At 41.1% G+C, this 14045-nt stretch overlaps 1 long non-coding RNA gene across 1 annotated transcript in view; it reads right to left on the bottom strand.

The window, feature by feature from the left end:
* Nucleotides 1-1869, bottom strand: part of LOC119476670 — a 50842-nt gene extending 48973 nt beyond the window's left edge. The window contains exon 1 of the long non-coding RNA XR_005204064.1: nt 1631-1869. This is a non-coding gene — a long non-coding RNA (uncharacterized LOC119476670). The remainder of the gene's footprint in view (nt 1-1630) is intronic.
* Between the last annotated feature and the right edge of the window lie 12176 nt (nt 1870-14045).

Genomic DNA, 14045 nt, shown 5'->3' with positions numbered 1-14045 from the left:
CCATGTTACTGGAGAATGTTTCAAATACTGTAAGAAGTCAAAATCACTCTCCCTAATTCTTCCACGCCTTCTTTACTAAACACAGAGCATTTTGAAGTTCTTGAAAATAATCACATACTCACTACTCTCGGTTTGCTTTGGAGTTTGCTCATACAGTCTACATCCTGCACAGGCATGCAGTAAAAGCTGATACCTGCCACACACACACTGTGCACACAATATAAACGATATCTCTCCATTCACTGCCGCTGCACCTCCCATTTACAGCAAGAGATCTCCCAGATAACCCACTATCTCACAAATTAGAATAGTCACTCAGCCAGCTCCTCTTCAGCACATTCTTTAACGGCTGCACATTTGTGACAGTCGCAACCACCAGGATTCAATTTAAATCTCCACTTGACATGCTGAGTGTGAGATGGTGCTTTAGCACAATCTTTCTTACCGAGGTGACAAGGATTTTCCACCAAGGAAAGTATCTGTGCTGACTACAGTACCTGATTTAGCAACTCGTTCTCTCTCTCAACCATAGACTGTATATAAAGACGGACGACATGACAGCTCCCCAAAAGGGAAGCCAAAACATCTGGATCGCCCCCTGGTGGCTGGCTGCAGTGTAGGTCATAAATCCCGCCTCCTCCATGTTAGCGGTTCAAAAAACTCAAGATGGCTGGTCTCATACACCGTTCGTATCTATACCATGGAAAAGTAATGCACTTTAATTCAAATATATTCCACAAAATTAATTTGTGTGTAATTAGCATAATCATGAAACAGGAAATATAAAGAGCGGCGAACGTGAGGTAGGGAGGAGGTCAGGGTGGATCGACGGGTCAAAAAATGCCACGCTTTCCCCCAGGAGTCCGGCGTTCGTGTCCAGTTTGAAACCAGAAGTCAACGTTGATTTATTTGTCACATAAGTTACGTACTTAAGATATGCCACTTCCGGTGTTATTTTAAGCAAACCCACAATCTTTTCCTCAACCATACTAAGTAGTTTTGTTGCGTAAACCTAACCAAGTCAATCTTTTCCTAAGCCTAACTAAGTCGTTTTCTTGCTTAATCCTAAGTAAGTTGTTTCCTGTGAAGACGTAAGTTTATAAAGAAAATACTATATGCATGTAACAAGCGGAAATTGACATGTATTGATGGACATTCGTAGAAAAACGAATGAAAAAGAAGGAATAACTTTTTCGTAAGATATCATATGAACCGTTGTATGAGAATATGTTAATGACGTACTATAAAGAGCAACAAAGTCCACATAGGGAGGGTAGGATGGGTCAAACAAACACAAGACTTTCACCCAAGAGACCGCTGTTCATGTCCCGTGTGGAACCAAGTCGACGTTGACTTATTTTACCTCAGTTTTACGTAGTACTTAACTTACGTACTTAACTAACTCCAATTACGTACGTAACAAACATACTTATTTTGCATAACAAAGATAGATATTTAAACCCAAACCACATCTTTCCCGAGGCCTACCCAAGCAGTTTTGTTGAGTAAGTAGGGTGGCCATTTCCATAACACCAAAAAGGAAAAAACACATTGCAGTATTCAGTGAAGCCAGGCTAAAATCTGACAAATACACACATACAAAAACACTTAAAGGCTCTAGTGTACTCACCACATGTCTATTTGTGATACGTATGCCCTTTCCTGGCTGCTTCCAAGGGCTGGTTTTGATTGCAAGGAATCTCCGCTACATGTCTGTGCACTCAAATGTGAAGTTGACACAAATTTGCAGCTCTGCCTCGACACGGTCCACATCCAGACGATTTCTCTCATTTCTCCCTGCTGAGGTCATCATTGAGAAGACATGTGCATTGCTACATGGGATGGAGAAGACGTAGACGCTGACCTTCCACAGATTCACAAGTGGGACATCTGCTGAAAGCGGTTTCAGATACCGCTCCTCGCTGTGGCAACCTTCCATTTCTGAAGAGCTGAGAATAGCTTCCACCCTGCCATATTCCTCCTAGAGTCCATCCATATCAATGTCTCTCAGACTGCAGGCCTGGACCGTCTTATTCTTCATAAGACACAGCAGTTGTGAGGCCACGCTTTGACACTTCGCTATGAAAGAAGTCGTACCTTTCACTCACGAAATTTCTTTCATTGAATAGAATTCATAGAAAACCAAAAAACACGCCTCACATTTCGCAGCCGGATCAGAGGTCAGCTGCTTGTTGTTCACAGCAAAAGCAGAAATGTGTCCTTCATCCGTCTCTCAAGTTTCCCTTTCAGTTGAGTGATTACCTTAAACGCAGATGTTAGGCTGCATAATTTGGCCTCAAGTGCTTCTGAGAACACTTTTAGAATGTGACCGAGGAACAGACACTACATCTCAGATACTTCACTGCCATTTCCACAAAATGTTGAAGTATTCCTCCTCACCTGGACTCTGAAAGTAGCTGCTGGCTGAGATGCTATGCAATGTCAATATCCAAGCTGCCTGCTGCATATCTTGATGCATTGTGCAGAATAATTGGGCTAAACAGTTTGCAGCAAGCACGTCCTTTTGAGCCATTTTCAGCTTCTGATAAACACTGTTGTGTTTTTCATAGTTAAGGTAGGATTTTGGGGGATCTATTAGCAGAAATTAAATATAATATTCATCAGTATGTTATCATTAGTGTATAATCACCTGAAACTAAGAATTGTTGTGTTTTCGTTAACTTAGAATGAGGCCTTCATATCTACATAGGGAGCGGGTCCTCTTCACGGACTCCGCCATGTTGGTTGCAATATGCAACCTTACCGCTAGATGAAGCTTCACGGAAAAACACTAAAAGTGACGAGGCACCTGCGCATTGATTTGTTGCTTTTGTGCTTGTCTATGCTAGCATGTCTTTCCTGTCCTTTCTGCTTTTTGTGATGTATCTGATGCCATGCCGTTGGTCCGACATCCCATTATTCCCGACCCCGATAGTCCGAACAATATCCCGAAAGCCTGTTATACCAAACAAAAAGAGACCGTATGCATGTAACGAGTGGAAACTGTACATTTCCTGTGAACACGGAAGTTTATTTTGAAAAGATACTATGCATGTAAAGTGCGGAAAATGACATGCCATCCCTGACACGTCTAAAACTGATACTAGAGATTACTTACATAGAGCGTCATAGTTTGAATCGTGTTGAGAATGTGTTGGATTTGGAAGTGCCCTTTCTGTATGTACAGAGCTTTATCTTGCATGCTTGTTTTACAATGCAGTCAAATGCTGGCATTTTCATACCCAGTGTAGCTACTGATGAGTTTCACAGTTGCACAGCTTTACTTCCTCATTAAGTCTAAATGTGTGTAGGCACCGCCACAGATGGGAGAGCTGGAGTCATTTAACCTCGCTTGTGACAGTAAACACAGGTACAGCCATCAACCATGAAGTGGTACAGGTAGAGCGATTTGGGAGCAGATGCCAGCTTCAATGCCAACGGAGAGCTCTTGAAATCACATATCATAAACCTTGAAATCTCTCAACTTAGCTCGAAAATACTGAAAGTTGTTGGCCCCGAGGTATTGTGGAGCACAGTCATTTACTGTATTTACTCTGCAGAGAAAAGCAGCCATGTGACTCAGCAGCTTTTATGAGAAATAAAGGTGTGAATGACACGACAGAGATGAAATTGGAAATGCTGAGGGGGTGTGGATTGAAAATGAATAAATGCTGGGAACTCGGCACAAGTCGGTAAAATTAATGAACCCTCGTGAGTGAGTGGTGAAATGTCTGACAGGCTACACAGCAAGTGTGTACAGCTTTTCACTTACTGACTGTAATACACAGAGAATTTCTGTTGTTTCCAATTAAGGCTGCAGCTAACGTTATCAACCGATACATTATACTGATTATTTTAGATCATTTAGTCAGCAAATCTTTAAGACATGTCCATCACAAGCTCCCTGAGCCCAACCTGTGTCTTCTAATTGCTTGTTTTCTTCGACCAGCAGTCCAATTATAAAATGGTAGAAAACGGAGAAAAGCATCAAATTCCACCTTCTCAAATGTGAGAATTTGCTGCTTTTCTGTATCTTTTATGAGGGTAAACTAAACGTATTTTGGTTTTAGACTGTTAGGCAGACAAACCAAGCAATTTGAGGAGATCATTTTGACCTCCGGAAGAAAAGAAGATTGGCATTTTTCTATATTTTTCAGGCATTTTATGGACACAAATCGGCACATTAATTGATTATGAAAATAACAGTTAGCTGAAGTGTATTCATCGTGACATTTTCCACTTATTACCACTCTATCTGTCTCTTTTCATCTCAGTAATCCTGCAATATTCATACTATATGTACAGCATATGTTGTAAGTATGCCATGATGACACATTCCTACGTGATTTGAAGGATGATGGGGGTGATGATGATGATGATGATGATGATAGTGGACAAAGATAAAGGCATAGTCACAGAGGTGCTGTATGGTGGGGACTGCAGTGAGAGCTATGTTGAGGCTTTAGTGACACCTGCTGGAGAGAGAGAGAGAGAGAGAGCCTCCTGTTTACGTAATGTTGACCAACAATAAGGTGTCACTTTCTTTCCCCTGTTAATTTAACCACTAGACACATTTCTTTTTTCCCCAGCAGCAGCAGCAGCAGCAGCTCTGGTGAGGTAGTGTACACTACATGACATGAAACAGCAAGGTAAACAGGGATTACAGAGTGCACATAATGAAACAAATGGTTTCACAGAGTGTAATCCATACACACAGACCAGCATGACGCTTGCTTTGACTATAAAGAATGACATATGTAGATGCTGCTGTGGCCTGCTGGATTTACAGTGTGATGCAGGACTGTGAGTAGACGTGATGTAACACTGCCATCTGCTGTTGAAAAAGCAGTAATAAACGTCACTGATTATTTACTTTGGTAGACGGTTGCTTCCACATCCGAAGGCAGTTTGTTGAACATAAATTTGCATTTGGTGCCAATCTTGATATTTTATGAGATTTTACAGCTGTAATAAGAATAAATGGGGACTCAGAGGACACAGGACTGAACAAGGGCCCGGCAACATTACAGGGACTGTAGATATTTATTATGCCAGAAGTTCCAAGTGTTTGTTTTATTACACCAGACCACTATGAGAAGATCTTAAAGGAACAGTGTGTAACATTTTGGGGGATTTATTAGCAGAAATTGAATATAATATTCATGATTTCTTTTGTGTATAATCACCTGAAACTAAGAATTGTTGTGTTTTCATTAACTTAGAATGAGTCCTTCATATCGACAAAGAGAGCGGCTCCTCTTCACGGAGCCCGCCATGTTGCTCCACCATGTTTTTACAGTAGCCCACAACGGACAAACCAAACACTGGCTCTAGAGAGAACATTTCGCATATTTACATTACCTGAAGGCCACCGTAGTTCTCCGACACGCTTGTGAAACTGCAGCAACGTTAGCCGCAGAGTGCAACAGCGTGGTACCAGCAGCCGCCGTCTGACTTCAGTCACTCCTAAAGTAGTGTTATTATGGAAAATGTAAATGTAAATCAACTTTTATTGCCACACATTGTATTGTACACCGCACAGCACACAGTGAAATTTAGTCTCTGCATTTAACCCATCCTAGTATATATATTAGGAGCAGTTGGCAGCTACTACTGTATAGAATGCCCGGGGAGCAGTTTTGGGTCCGGTGCCTTGCTCAAGGACGCCTCAGGAGTGCCCAGGAGGCGAACTGACACCTCTCCAGCTACCAGTCCACAGCCCATACTTGCTGCATGCAGGGACTTGAACAACCCTCCGGTTCCCAAGCCAAGTCCCCACGAGCTGAGCTACTGCCCTCCCACGAAGCCAGTTCTCATACCGTGATTATTATGGTAAGGATGGCCTCTGAGCGAGGTGAACGGCGTTACTGCGGTATATAAGGTCTTTATAGATTCAGGTCCTGCCTTCACATGTTGCATCAACACGGTAACAAAATCGACTTTCTTTCATCTTAAAAAACCTTCTCCAAAGTTACACCATTCATGTTTTACTCATTGCAACAAGGAATGCTCAGACTCAGACTTCAAGAAGACAAAACAACTGTTGGATAAGCTCGAGACCTCCTCAGGTTAAGATCGTCTAGATGGACTCTCCTTTGTGATCAGCAATATTACATTTCAGAAAGAGAACGGTTTGAGAAAAGAAGAGAAGGAGGCTATCTGTGTCCATCTAGAACAACCCTCCCTGAACAGAAGGACAAACTGTGACACCGATTGTTAGCTACTTACAGAGCCATCCTGATATAATCTTCACAAGAAATTCACACCTTAATTTCATTTGACTCCAAATGACTCAGAGCCAAGTAACGACTCTCATGTGACACTAACATGTAGACCAAACCTAGAGGATGAAACGCCTGGGACACCCATTGTGAAGAAAAAGCTTCTAAAACTAAAACATCTTTTTAAATTCATCCATACTCTCTGTTTTATCCTGTATGTATCCCTTTATCACTTAATAGATTGTTGGATAATATTCTTACTGCGCCCTTTTTATTTATTAATGTTTACTTCTTTTTAAACTTGTGTTAACCTTAATTTTAAGCCCTTTAAAAAATATGTCTCTGTACAAAAACTGACAGTGTTACATTGGGTCCCTCACAGTTCTTTGCTAATTAAACATAGAATTTACTCGTATTGGCGCAGTAAAGCTGAAAATTAGACAAGATTTGCTCCCGGTGAGATCATTAAAAACAGTTGGCCTGACATCATTTAAGCAAACTGGCATATGAAACAAATTAAAAAGTTCTGGATAATTATTAAATATTTTCTTTCTATCGTGTTTTATCAGTTCAAATTTAAGGCAATATTTAGAAGATAATCATCTTTGTTATTTATTTATTTACTGTACTTTCAGGCAATGCTTTAACTAGTGTTAACGCTTTAGCAAACAAGTGTGAAACTGTAGGCCCCCCATGGATCACATGCTGCATTTTAATGCATTTATACCATGAAATGTGGAACGAAATTGTTTACATGCACAAAATGTAGGCCTACCTCAGGGTCCAAAATGCCATGCAATAATAATACCACATAATTGGTGTATCAACACCAGAGTCATTGCCTGGGGAAATGCTCTTTTGAGACACTGGGGAATTTACCACGTATAAAAAGCATTTTTGGCACAAAATCCTTCATCAACAGTGTATGTCATTTTATATCGTGATATCGCTATACTGTATATATCCAGATGTAAACCCAAACCTCACACACATTTAGTTACCTTAAATGCTCAAGTGATCAATATCAAACATAAAAACACTCACATAATGTCATGATTTATCTGCCTGTAGTCTAGGGTTTCCTTTTGTTTCCTCTGTTTCCCTGTCCTTTTGTCTCTTGTGTGTTTTCCCCTGGTTTGTCTAGTTTGTCAGTGTGTTGGGAGGTGTGGCCTTCCTCCTCCTCCTCCTCTGGGCGGGCTCTGCTGGAGCAGCTGAGAATAATCACCAATCATCACACACACCTGCTGTATATCTACCCCGGTCTTCCTGCCACTCATCGCCAGATCGTTCCGTCACCCTCAGTGGTAGTAGACAGATTCAGGCTCTCTTAGATTGTACTTTTTTGACTTTGCTCATGCTCTTGTTTTTTGGACTTACTTTGTTTTTTCGTGCTTTGCTCAGGTCTGCCTCACCTATCAGCTGCAGCTGTTTTCCTGGTTCCAACCTGCCTGCCCGCTCATACCCTCTGCTCCTCCTCAACCTGGATCCCTGCCTTTGTGATTACCAGCCTGTTCACTGCCTACGCCATTCCACCGCTTGGAGAATAAAATTAGATTTTTTTACACCTTTAAAAGACTTGTGTGTGTCTGCATTTGAGTCCACGCTATTTGTTAAACCAGAACATAACACATAATCTAAAAAAATATGCAATTAAAACTCATCAGCATCACAATTCTCAGGATGCACAAATAGACCCCTGCCAGAGTCACCACATATCTGTAGTTTAAGTTATAGTGTTCTCTGCCTTATCCTATCTACAGTCCATAACATTTTATATTACCGCCTGACATATGGCTACATCTAATATATGACTAGCACTATAAAATCATGCCCCAGACAGAAAGATCCCTGTGGCATTACTGGAAGCCACAGAGGTGTATGCATACTAATCTTAGCTATACTGGTGCACGCATGATATGGTAAATGTATGCAATATAACATAATGCAGTGTAATCTTTACATCAGACAAATCTCTTCACACATATAAGACAAAAAACATATTCTTAAAGAAGACCTATCATGCTTAATTTCAGGTGTATACTTGTATTTTGGGTTTCTACTACAGTAGAACATGTTTAGATGCTTTAAAGTAAAAAAAAAAAAAAAAAATACTTACTTTTCTCATACCGGCAGCATCTCTTTTCACTGTCTGTCTGAAGCACCCTGTTTGAGCCCCGCCCTCCCAAAAAGCCCAGTCTGCTCTGATTGTTCAACCGAACCAAACTCTTTGGACTCCGCTCCAGCTCTGCTCTAACTAGCTTTGTTTGAGGGCGTGCCAAACTAGCCGCTAGGCAAGTATTATGTATTATGTGTTACTTAGTGACATCACCACGTTACGGAAGAAAAGGAAGGCGAAGCAAGGCGTTTCAGGCAGTTCAGGAGCAGAATTTCTGTGGGGGAGAGTAACTCCCTTTGGCGTGGACTTTGTAACTCTGCAGACCTTTTACATGCACAAAAAAAACTATATAATACATTAAAAGAAAGAGAAAAAACACAAAAGCACAATAGGTCCCCTTTAAATCACAATTTACTTGTAATCATTAAACAGACAACAGGATTTTTTCTAAAACAATATCATCATATCATCATAATACAAAGTTAATATACAGTAACACTGAGTTATTTCGCTGCCCTTAGACGGCTGATTTATACGGCTTCACTCATAAGTGCCTGAATGTCAATACAGGATTTAATCAGCTGCAGGGCAACAGTCTCGCTCAATAATGTACACACCAGAGAATCAATCAACATACCATCAGTTCCTGATACATCATAACAGACGATCTATTTTCCATCAGCTTCACACATATATATACAATCTAAATTATACTACCTGGCAGCTGATATTCACACAACTGAAAAATAAATAGATGCCGCTGCTTTCAAGCTGATTAGCAAAACATTAATGAATCACAAACTGTTGCACTGCTCATTAAACCAGCGATAACCATTAGAGGTGTGATAACAGACAGAGCGAGCTGTCTTACTTTGAAGCAGGTGTTTGTTCTGTGTACAGAAGCAGACACATCAAATTCAGAAGCATTGAGCAGATTTATTTTAAGGCCAAATGTTTCCAACTTTCTCCCTGGGCCTCCATGCTTTCACCTTCCTGTTCAAAATCTGCATTTTCACCGTCTTCCTCAGGGTTTTTGTTCATTTTTGCCTCTTGTTTTTACCATAAATCTGTCAGTTCAGTTCAGATTCCATCCACGTCACTTTCGATTCATTCTGTATTTGCTTCGTTAGCCTGTCATCTGACATTTGCCTTACAAATAGAACAAGTTGCTCATTATTCTGTGTGCATGTAAGCAGCAGTGACACCCTGTGGCGGTGAGAGGTAATGCATGGAGGAGTGGAAAAAGCATTCACCCTCTACACCAGTGGTCTCAAACTCAATTTACCTGGGGGCCGCTGGAGGCAGAGTCTGGGTGAGGCTGGGCCGCATCAGGTATTCCACAAAAAAAGCTTTGTTAAAAAAAAAAAAATCTTCTCAAACGTCATTATTAACAGTTCTTTAACTTGAATGGGTTCTTCTGAACATGAACGGTTCTTCTGAACATGAATGGAACATTGAAGAACATGAACAGTTCTTCTGAACATGGCCTCTATTGCGTCTCCCACTTTTCCTGAAATTGTCTGTGCTCGTCACCAACCTTTCTCTTCACTGCAGGCTTTGAAAAAGACATGATATATATTCATTCCACTTGGTGTCACTCCGCAATAAAGTTGTGCCTGCTGTGTTTGTGTTGCTCTGCAATTACACCACCAAACCGCTAGTTGGCGGCGGCGTCTCTATGAGTTTCCTTCTTCTTCTTGTACTACAAACAGAAACTGAGCGGCGTTGGAGCTAATAACTGTTGGACCACAGAACTTTTACTGACATTACTGCAACGCCGAAAAGAGAACATATATCTGAGTGGATTTGTGTGAACAAACATTGAAAAGATGGAGGCAGAGAGAAGTAGAACTTGGTCCTGGCCGCTCAGCATCGCTGAGAGACTGGACCAATCACAGCTGTTGCGGTCTGCGTCGCCGCGACGTGTAGTTACATTTCTGGAGAGGTGCACGTCAGGCTACGGCGTCGATTCAACGCAGAAGTATAAATCAAGCTTTAATCAAGCTTATGCGATGTTACACTGGCACTTTCATATCAAGGTGGGGGCCACAAAATATCGTCTTGCGGGCCGCAATTGGCCTGCGGGCCGCGAGTTTGAGACCCCTGCTCTACACTGAATGCCAGCTACTTTAGAGTGGACAGTTTAGCCACCCTTGACGTGTTTCAGATTAGGGCTGCAACTAACACTTATCTTCATTGTTGATTAATCTGTCAATTGTGTTCTTGATTAATGATTCGTTGTTGTTAGAAAATGGTGAAAAATGTCGATCAGTGTTTCCTAAAGCCCAAGATGACATCCTCAAATGTCTTGTTTTGGCCACAACTCAAAGATATTCAGTTTACTGTCATAGAGGAGTAAAGAAACCAGAAAATATTCACATTTAAGAAGCTGGAATCAGAGGATTTACTTTTTTTTTTCTTAAAAGAATTACTAAAACCGATTAATCGATTATCAAAATAGTTGGTGATTAATTTAAAACGAATTTGATTAATCGTTGCAGCTCTAATATTTGTCCTTGGGTGTCTAGAAAGGCGCCGCCAAATAAAATAAAATGTATTAATATAACCTGGGTGAAGTCATTAACAGCAGGCTTGACTTTTTGCTACACAATTAAACAACTCATAATAAGGCTTCTGCCATACATTAAGAATATCGTCTGCACCATGAATGTCATTTATAAAATTCATTATAACTTTTAATTAGCAACTTCCTTGTAAACAAGTCCTCGTTATATTCTCATTTTCTTTCATTCTCGCACACAATACTTTTGAAATGTGTTATGTATGTTTATTTTTTACATTTTTCACAGCTCATTTACCAGCATGCTATTCAAGAGGAGCTCAGGTTGCCAGGCATACTTAAAGTGTAACTTCGGTATTTTTTAACCTGGACCCTATTTTTCCATATTTTGTGACTAAGTGAATAATGGGGACAACACTTTTTGAAACTGGTCCAGTATTGAGGCTGTAACCGACAGCACCTAAACGAGCTGCGAGGGCAAGTGAGGAGCGTCAATGTAACTCAACTCAAACTCTGCCCGGCTGCCACTCACGTTTCCACCACGGATGTATTCCACTGATCCATGGTGTCTTCCGGCAAAACGTCACCTCGCCTGATTTCAGAACGAGACTTCTCCTTGAGCGAAGACTCTTTCCGTAATGTCAGACACTTATAAAAGCAATCAGAGCCTGTCATGGCAAAAACAGCTTGCCCCAATAACACCATAATGCCGCCTGTGAGCAGCTGTCGTCTACAGCCCTCTCCCTCAATACTGAACCAGTTTCAGATATTGTTGTCCGAAGACATAAACACATGTTGTGTCATATCCTTAATGAAATCATTTATAGCAACCAGTAAGTTTTCCTCATTTTGATATTATTAAAAATACTACATTCTCTAATGTTAAAGTTCATCTCGATGCCCCACTCATCAATCAATCCTACAATATCAAGAGTTGGATCAGACTTAATATTCCGATCTATTGCCACTCCTCTGGATATTCAACCTTGGACTAATTCCCCAACTCTGGGAGCTGTTTTGAGAGATCCTGCTTTGCTAACCACATCTCTTGAATGCAGAGGATGTTAATATCCCCAAAATGCTCTTCCGACGCAGAGCTCCCCGGCCAGAATTTAAGCAGGGATGTTGCAGCTACATGTCATGAATTTAAATCTTAGACTGCATTTAATATATTTCTACATTAAAATATTTTATACATTTGGTGAAATGTTTTGTCACATCGAATCCAGTTGAACAAGTGCCGCGATGATGCATTCCTTCCCAAGTGTTACAAATGAATATGCTAATGATATTCTAATGATACTCTAATGAGATTTTAATTATTCTGTTCCATTTGGTTTCTGATTCATAGCATGAGTTGAGAGTGCGTGAGGCATGGAGAGTGACATTTGCTCCGATATGCATTTATGCGAGCCTGCTCACAGAACCGCTGCCCACATCGCTGAGCTTTTTCTGAAACTAAATAAAAATTCAGTCTGATTATCAGGCCACATTTGCATATGCAATGCAGCATCAGACAGTTGGTGCTCCATGTCCTCCATACTGGTTCTGTGCCATTCCACTCCAGCTTTTTCCTTCAGATGAATAGACTTCACATGTTCTCCTTTAGAAACTCTTCCTCCGTGTCTCAATCTGAAAAGGTCAGCGAAGACAAAAAGGTCAGCAGCGATCGACCTGCCTCCGCCCACGCTGGGAACAACACTGATGATGATATCGCAGCTGACTGACCAGATTCTGTTAGGTGTTTGGTTGTGGGTGGGGGGGTTCCGGGTTGTGTTTATCTCTGCAGCGGTGCATGTACGGTTGGCGTTCTGCATGCATGTGTGCCATGCGACAATTATAGGCGAGCCTCTGAACCATGAGTCATTCTGCTGGCTTTGAGATTAAGCCTGTTTCATGAGACAACACTGAAAGGCCTTCTGAGTCATATTTCTTCTTTTAACTAACACCTACACCACCACAGACATGTGCTTTATCCTCAGTGCACTGTGGACTCTGCGCCACATGAAGGCGCTACTGCACCAGCTTTACGAGTCGGAAACTATGTGTGTGTACCAAATGTAGGTAGGTAGTGGTTGTTATTGTGATTCAGCTCCTCGCCACCGGAGTGAGACCTCTCAGAGGCACACTGGATATTTTTCAAAGATGGATGGGGGACGCAACAACAAATGAAAAGCCTTTGGGTATTATGAATTTGATTTAGTGGCTTAATTCTCAAGTGCGACTGAAAATGGGGGATAGAAAAACATCCATATGCAGCAGTTCACAGAGAGTGGTACAGTAAATTACATGTTCAAGGGCAACAAATTACCACCTGAAAGACGGCTGTTTTATAGCACCCGTCTACACACACACACACACACTGTCCTTGGCTTCTCTTTCCTTTACTTATGCTTGGAAACATACTTGACCCCAACGAGGATCAATTTATGAGGATTAAGTGGATGTTTATTCGTACTAAATGGAAGCTACTGACATGAAAAAGCAAATGAGAAATGTCTTTGAGTCAGTTTCAACTTAAAGGTGGTCCTTTTGTGTAGGATTTCGGGTGATCTATAAGCAAAAATGGAATATGATATTCATAAGTATGTTTTCATTAGTGTATAAGTCAGTGTATTTATATAGCACAGTTTACAACCTGTGGTTGACAGTGTTTTACAGTTTAAAAAGGAAAAAGGCAGAAATGGACAAATGACACAATGTCAAAAACACATATTGACAATATAATATAATATAACACATTGAACACCAGAGATAATAAGTCTTTTTTTTAGCCTGGATTTCAAGCATTTGATTGTGGGGGCTGATCGAACATGTAGAGGGAGGCAATTCCACAACTTGGGCCCGGCCCACTAAAAAATGCACGTTCACCTTTACGCCTCAAACGACTGTCAGGGATGGAAAGTAGCAGCTTACCCGATGAGGTCATAATCACCTGAAACTAAGAATCGTTGTGTTTTCGTTAGCTTAGAATGAGTCCTTCATATCTACATAGGGAGCAGGTCCTCTTCAAGGAGTCCGCCACGTTGCTCCACCATGTTTCTACAGTAACCCAGAACGGACAAACCAAACACTGGCTCTAGAGAGAGACTTTTGTGTTTTTACGTCACCTGAAGGCCACCGTAGTTCTCCGATACACTTGTGAAAGTTTGGTAATGTGAGCCGCAGAGTGCAAAACTGTGGTACC

The sequence above is a fragment of the Sebastes umbrosus genome, chromosome 18, assembly GCF_015220745.1.
Source record: "Sebastes umbrosus isolate fSebUmb1 chromosome 18, fSebUmb1.pri, whole genome shotgun sequence".
NCBI lineage: Eukaryota > Metazoa > Chordata > Actinopteri > Perciformes > Sebastidae > Sebastes > Sebastes umbrosus.
Note: the sequence above shows the minus strand (reverse complement) of the source record. Positions and strands in the feature narration are given on the sequence as shown.